The sequence below is a fragment of the Rutidosis leptorrhynchoides genome, chromosome 9 (genome assembly GCF_046630445.1).
Source record: "Rutidosis leptorrhynchoides isolate AG116_Rl617_1_P2 chromosome 9, CSIRO_AGI_Rlap_v1, whole genome shotgun sequence".
Taxonomy (NCBI): Eukaryota; Viridiplantae; Streptophyta; class Magnoliopsida; order Asterales; family Asteraceae; genus Rutidosis; species Rutidosis leptorrhynchoides.
This window is the reverse complement of record NC_092341.1, coordinates 19,550,859-19,558,233: the sequence shown is the minus strand read 5'-3', so window position 1 is coordinate 19,558,233 and position 7,375 is coordinate 19,550,859.

Genomic DNA, 7,375 nt, shown 5'->3' with positions numbered 1-7,375 from the left:
TTCATATTTTATCTTTTAAATTTTAATAGTGTATCCATGTCTAGTGTAACACCCCGCCAAAATCGCCATTGACGCGGATGTTAACTCTGGTCCCAGTGCTTGACTTGACTTCTAAGTAACAGCAGAGTTCTACAGCGGAAGCAAAGTATGTAAGTACCTGAGACAAAACATGCTTAAAAGTGTCAACCAAAATGGTTGAGTGAACAACATAGGTTTAATATATATAGTTTTTAGACCACAAGATTTAATTATAAAGTTCAATCAGTTAGGTAGTAGTGCTGAGGTGTATGATATCGAGACTAAACAAAGTTACCCCGTGACCACTTTTATTCGTTCGTGTCGTTAAATCATTATTATGTAACCAAAGACCAGTGGTCAAATGGTTAGAGACGTCGCTCTCAATAGGCCTACTCACAATAACTAAGTTTGCATTTATACGTAGCAATTAACGATATCATGGCAGGGATTTAGCATGAATCAAAGCATGCAGCACAGTTTGAACTAATCAAAAGAAAGTTTTCATGTACTTGTGTCTAAGCGTAAAACAGTTTGAAAGCAAGCATGTGTCTCACCCCAATGTTTAAAATAAGTAATAGAAACAGTTAAAAAGCGGGGCTATGAAGTTTACCTTAATAGCAAGCAAATCCATGCAAGTGGTATGAATGGAGTGTGTAATCGGAGATCTCAACCTAGAGATATAATGTTCAATTAGTCGATGTCTAATAGACATTAAGTTTGTTTATTAATGTAGTAAACTATATTAACAGTGACCATTTTCGAGAAAAGTTATATTTATATAAGTGATAATATACTTAGTGTTATTAAGTGTTACTATATAATTAAGTGTATAGGTTATACTAATAATAGTATTATTAATCTTTAATTATTCAACTATTATGTACTTATCATATATAATTATACCTATGTGATACATACATATATACTTTCTTTATTATTATTATTATACATGTATGTGTTCATAACTATACGATATATATATACATTAGGTGTAGGTGTTACATATATATGTGTAAGATGATACATATATATACTTATTACTTTTTCTTATATTTTTTTTACTAATCTTATATAACTTATATAATACACATTCATACATACATTCACACGTACATATACATACATATATACTCATACATACACACCTATGTATATATTTCCATATACACAAGCATATACCTACTTATATATATATACATACATACGTATGCATGCTTGCATGCATGCATGTATATCATCTTCATTATTATTTACTAATACACTTTCATATTTTACAACTAATCCCCATTAATCATAATCATGACCTATTTACTTATTAATTTTCATAATCTTAACCCTTAATCATTATTATCTCATTAATCATCCTTATCACATATTAACACTAAACCTTACTAACTACAATTATCATCCATTCCAATTATAACCACAAGTTCATATTATTTTAACCCTAATACTTTATCTATTATCATCTAATTTTATAATCATACTTAACCTTATAACCTTTTAACATTATCATAATCTTATTCATAAATCAATATCATGATCATAACTTATATTCATACTTGGTTATATCACTAGTTCATATCTTTCTAATTATTCATACAACAAAATCTTTTAACCATATTCATCTTACTCATAATCATTCTCTATTTAACTAGTTCATAAATTAACCATAATACTTATAACTAATCATGATTAACCTCATTAACAATATACTTATAATCTTTATGATACCTTTAATCTTATTAACCAATCATATTCATAATACTTATTCATGTTAATTATAATCATAATCTTTTATTATAACTTAACCTTATTCATAATCATATCTTTATTTTTCTTCGAGTTATTCATGTTCATATATAACTCATATTAATATTCATGAACTTCATTCTTATTTAAGTACATGAAAGATATAATTAAATTGTGGGTTTATGAGATACCTTAAGAGTGGTTTTAAGCAAGAAAAAGGTGAAGTTTTGATGGTGACAAGAACCTAAACAGCAGCAGCCCGGAATAGCAGCAAAAATCGATCAAAAGTGGCGGTCTTGGTGGCAATTTAATGGCGGACAGCAGTCTCCAAACAGGCGACTGTTGTGGCTGATTTTGGGGCGGTTGTGGGCTGATTTGAACACGCTGAAACAGCAAAACAGAGTTGTGTTGGCGGCGGTTTACCACAGCAGATTCGGGTGATGCTTGGTGGTGATTTACAGCAGCAAAGCGGCTGCAATAGGTGGCGGTTGTGGTGGTGGTTTTGACGGGCAGTAGCAACAGCAAAGGAAGCTGCAAAAGACGAGCAGGATGACGGGTTTTGGGGCTGTTTTGGTGGCGAAATACAGCAGCAGAGATGCTGTAAAAGTGGTGGTCTGGACTGTGAAAAGTAGCAGCACAGTGGTGGTGGCGATGGGCTGCAGAATAGCAGCTGTGGTGGCTGCGATTTGCAGCAAAAAAAAGTGATGATGGAGGGCTGCTTTTGGGTGGCGATTGGAAGTCGATTGTGGGCTGTTTGGAGTGCAGGAAACTATCGACTAATAGTACAAGGATAGGAGGGTCTTTGAGCTGAATGCAGGTGGTATTTGGAAGGCTATTTTGGTCAACAAAAAGGTGGGGTTTGGGATGTAAAAACTGTCGTATAAATGAGGATTAAGGAGAAGCATTTGTGTGATTTTTTTTATGCAATTGTGAATGAGAAAATCAAGAGCTAATGGATCCTTTTATAGATTAGAGTTTTGAATCCTAATCACATTATAATTCTAAGGAATTACTTGGAGATCAAGTTCTAGTATTAGGATTAAATTAGGATTAGTGGTGACTTAGAGATCAAGCTATGTTTCTTCCCTTTATTTCTCTAATTAGCCGACTTTTTTTTATTATTAATACATATATTTATTTTATTTATTTATTGTTTTTTTCGGAATTTTAGTTTATTTATATGTTTTATATATATTTTTTTATTAAAGTTACATCTTATTTAAAAATACATTTTATTTTATCATAATAACATTAATAACAATAGTTGTTACTAGAGTTTGAGTTTAATGTTTAATATTAAATGGTATTAGGGTTTAGTATTTAATAGGTAGGGTTTGGTTTAGGGTTTTAAATAAGATTAGGGTTTCAGTATTTAATAAATTCAAGTATTAATTAAGATCATTAATTATGAACGGATAACAACCCTAATGGTAGTATACTGAATAAGACAATGAAACCCTAAGGACAATTTGGTAAATCCAGGTTGGAAAAGTGAGGGTTGTTATAGTACCTCCCCGTTAATTTAAACTTCGTCCCGAAGTTTCAGGAAGACTTCTCGGATGCATCAACGGTTGAGAATAGATGTGGATATTTCCGCTTCATCTGGTCTTCACATTCCCAGGTATACTCGGGGCCTCTACGTGAATTCCAACGGATCTTAACAATAGGAACTGTTGTCCTGTTCTAAACGTTTGATCTCACGATCCATAACTTCTACAGGTTCTTCTATGGAGTGCATTTTATTATCAATGCGGAGGTAGATCACAGCCATGTAGTTTGATGCATGACTTGTGTTTGTTAGAGATGGTACCAACTTCAAATTCCGGAAGGTAACCATAGACATGATACCTTTGGTTTTCAAGAAATGTCTAATTTGAATAGACGAAACTAGATTCCAGCCGAGGGGTCATTAATCTGGCTTATATGCAAAGCAAGCCATGATTACTAAGATGCCCTCAAAAATGGTCTTGTGGGAAAGATATTGTTCAATATATTACAATACATGTGGACTTATCCTTGGAAGAAATTTTGAAGGCACATTGTCGAATGTAACTTTATGATTATGATTTCTGTTAGGTCGAAACAGAGGTCGAACCCTTATCTAGGATAATCATCTAACTGCAACCAACGAAGAGAGATATTTGGAGTAAACAAATAAAGGTCATATACATTTAAGGTAACTCCTTTAGAGAAGATAGCGAGGATTATAGATTCCTATTACTAAAAGGAAACCGTATGGGAGGTGTGATCTCTGATCGAGATAAACGTTCTCGCACCTATGGCGAGTCGATCTATCATTCACTTATGAGTTTAAGTGCGGATGAAAAGAAATATGAATCATTGGCTACAAAGAATAGTTTACATCGGGTGAGAAAATATCTGAAAAATGCTTTCTTGTGCCCAAAAGATATTAAATCATAGAGTTTTGAATGGTAAGTTTCGAAGGGCAAGAGGAATTGTAATTGCAAATAATACGAAAAATTTTATATAAACGAGTAATGAAAATTTTATAGAAGTTCGAGTCATTTAAGGTGACAATTTAAAAAGGAAACGAAGTTCTTAGTAAAACTAGAGTTATGTACAACATGTACTATTTTAAGTAAAATATCTTTTGAATTGATTTGAAAAAGTGAGGGTATAATTTTATATGTACTAGTTAAAAATAAGTAAAGGTAAATTTTATTTACTTTATTATGTAACATATACGATTTATAAAATTTGCACAAATGGAAATAAAATTTCGAGAGGATCGCATAGTAAAATAGTGTGTGTAAAATTTTGGTAACAGAATTTTCATATTTTAGAGGTTACAAGTTGAAAAAAAAAAAATTGACGAATATCGGGTGAAGGTATTTTGAAAATTTCGGGTTATTTTAAGCAATAATGTTGCGAGGTAATGAAATCTGTTGTTTTTAAATACGGTTGTTGACTATTATTAGGGCGTATGTTGTTGGAAATTCAAAATGTTCATGTGTGAAGCTGTTGCTGACAAGTGAGATGTGAATGGTAAAGTATGAGAACGTAATAGTGAATGTGGTGTTTATAATATCTTCGTTTGAATATTCAAATAAAAATTTTGCGAGTGGTTGTCGCTTATCTTAGACGGGTTTCCTAATGGGTTTATGAAAATCTACACTAGGAGCGTAATTACAGATAACAGGAGGCATGTTTCGAAGAAGTTTCGGGGGTGTCACTTCAAGTCACTTAAGAACATGCATCCTTCCCTCCAGCGGGGATGTGATAATTAAGCGTCAAAGAGATAAGTTGTTTAAGAAGAAAAGAATGCAAAGCTTTACAACTTTTATAGCATATGAGAATTTGTTAATCTACTCATGGGTATGAGATAGATGGTTTGATCGTAATGATCTCTTCGTATATTTATAAATCAGATGATAATTACCCTTCATGTAATAACATCCAGATGTATAGGAAATTTTTATTTGATTCACCTTCTATTCCATATTTCATGATATTGGAATTTCTATATGAATTACCGTAATATAATCACGTTGGTCGGGCGTCATTATATTTTACTAATTCATATTTCCATTCCAATATCACTCCACAAGGTCAGGATATTTGATCAAACTTTTGGAATGTTGAGTCATGAGTGACATCCCTTCGCGTGAGTCAAAGAATACTTTGAATCACGATGGCGAAGTCAGGTCATGAGATATGTATGGATATGATAAAAATCACGTACTAACCGATCCTTTAGAGTCGGGGTCAGGCAAAATGATAGGGTTTCGGCTTGATATCCTTAGGAAGGAATACAGAATATCAACAGGGGTAAAAGCAGGAAGTGAGATGAAATAGCAGTATAAAGATCAAAGGAAAAGCGCTTAAAACTAAGGCAGGAAATGTTATAGTCCTAAAGATTGCTAAGGTACCCTAGCTAACACATAAGGCACACATAGAATGCAATCCTGGTTCTCCATAACAAGACTTGGCTCTCCTAAATCACATAATGAGATAGGTATGGTGGCGTTCCATTGTTCGAATACAAGTAAGTTATGGTCCTTATTCTAAGAGTCAGACGTGTAAGTATAGTTCCTATAGCAAAGTGTTTTCTAAAGATTTGAATGGTATAGGAGTTCTAGGCATAACAAATATAAGTGAACTTATTGCACATAATCTAGATGTAATGCGAATAATCAATGCAAATGAACAACTCAGTTATAGACTAGACTCACTAATGCATCCTAACTATTCATGTTAGTCACACTAATGTAACCTAGTTTCCTATAACCAGAGCTCTGATACCAACTGTAACACCCCGCCAAAATCGCCATTAACGCGGATGTTAACTCTGGTCCCAGTGCTTGGCTTGACTTCTAAGTAACAGCAGAGTTCTACAGCGGAAGCAAAGTATCTAAGTACCTGAGACAAAACATGCTTAAAAGTGTCAACCAAAATGGTTGAGTGAACAACATAGGTTTAATATATATAGTTTTTAGACCACAAGATTTAATTATAAAGTTCAATCAGTTCGGTAGTGGTGCTGAGGTGTATGATATCGAGACTAAACAAAGTTACCCCGTGATCACTTTTATTCGTTCATGTCGTTAAATCATTATTATGTAACCAAAGACCAGTGGTTAAATGGTTAGAGACGTCGTTCTCAATAGGCCTACTCATAATAACTAAGTTTGCATTTATACATAGAAATTAACGATATCATGGCAGGGATTTAGCATGAATCAAAGCATGCAGCACAGTTTGAACTAATCAAAAGAAAGTTTTCATGTACTTGTGTCTAAGCGTAAAACAGTTTGAAAGCAAGCATGTGTCTCACCCCAAAGTTTAAAATAAGTAATAGAAACAGTTAAAAAGCGGGGCTATGAAGTTTACCTTAATAGCAAGCAAGCAAATCCACGCAAGTGGTATGAATGGAGTGTGTAATTGGAGATCTCAACCTAAAGATATAATGTTCAATTAGTCGATGTCTAATAGACATTAAGTTAGTTTATTAATGTAGTAAACTATATTAACAGTGACCATTTTCGAGAAAAGCTATATTTATATAAGTGATAATATACTTAGTGTTATTAAGTGTTACTATATAATTAAGTGTATAGGTTATACTAATAATAGTATTATTAATCTTTAATTATTCAACTATTATGTACTTATCATATATAATTATACCTATGTGATGCATACATATATACTTTCTTTATTATTATTATACATGTATGTGTTCATAACTATACGATATATATATACATTAGGTGTAGGTGTTACATATATATGTGTAAGATGATACATATATATACTTATTACTTTTTCTTATATTTTTTTTTTACTAATCTTATATAACTTATATAATACACATTCATACATACATTCACACGTACATATACATACATATATACTCATACATACACACCTATGTATATATTTCCATATACACACGCATATACCTACTTATATATATATATATATATATATATATATATATATATATATATATATATATATATATATATATACATACATACGTATGCATGCTTGCATGCATGTATATCATCTTCATTATTATTTACTAATACACTTTCATATTTTACAACTAATCCCCATTAATCATAATCATGACCTATTTACT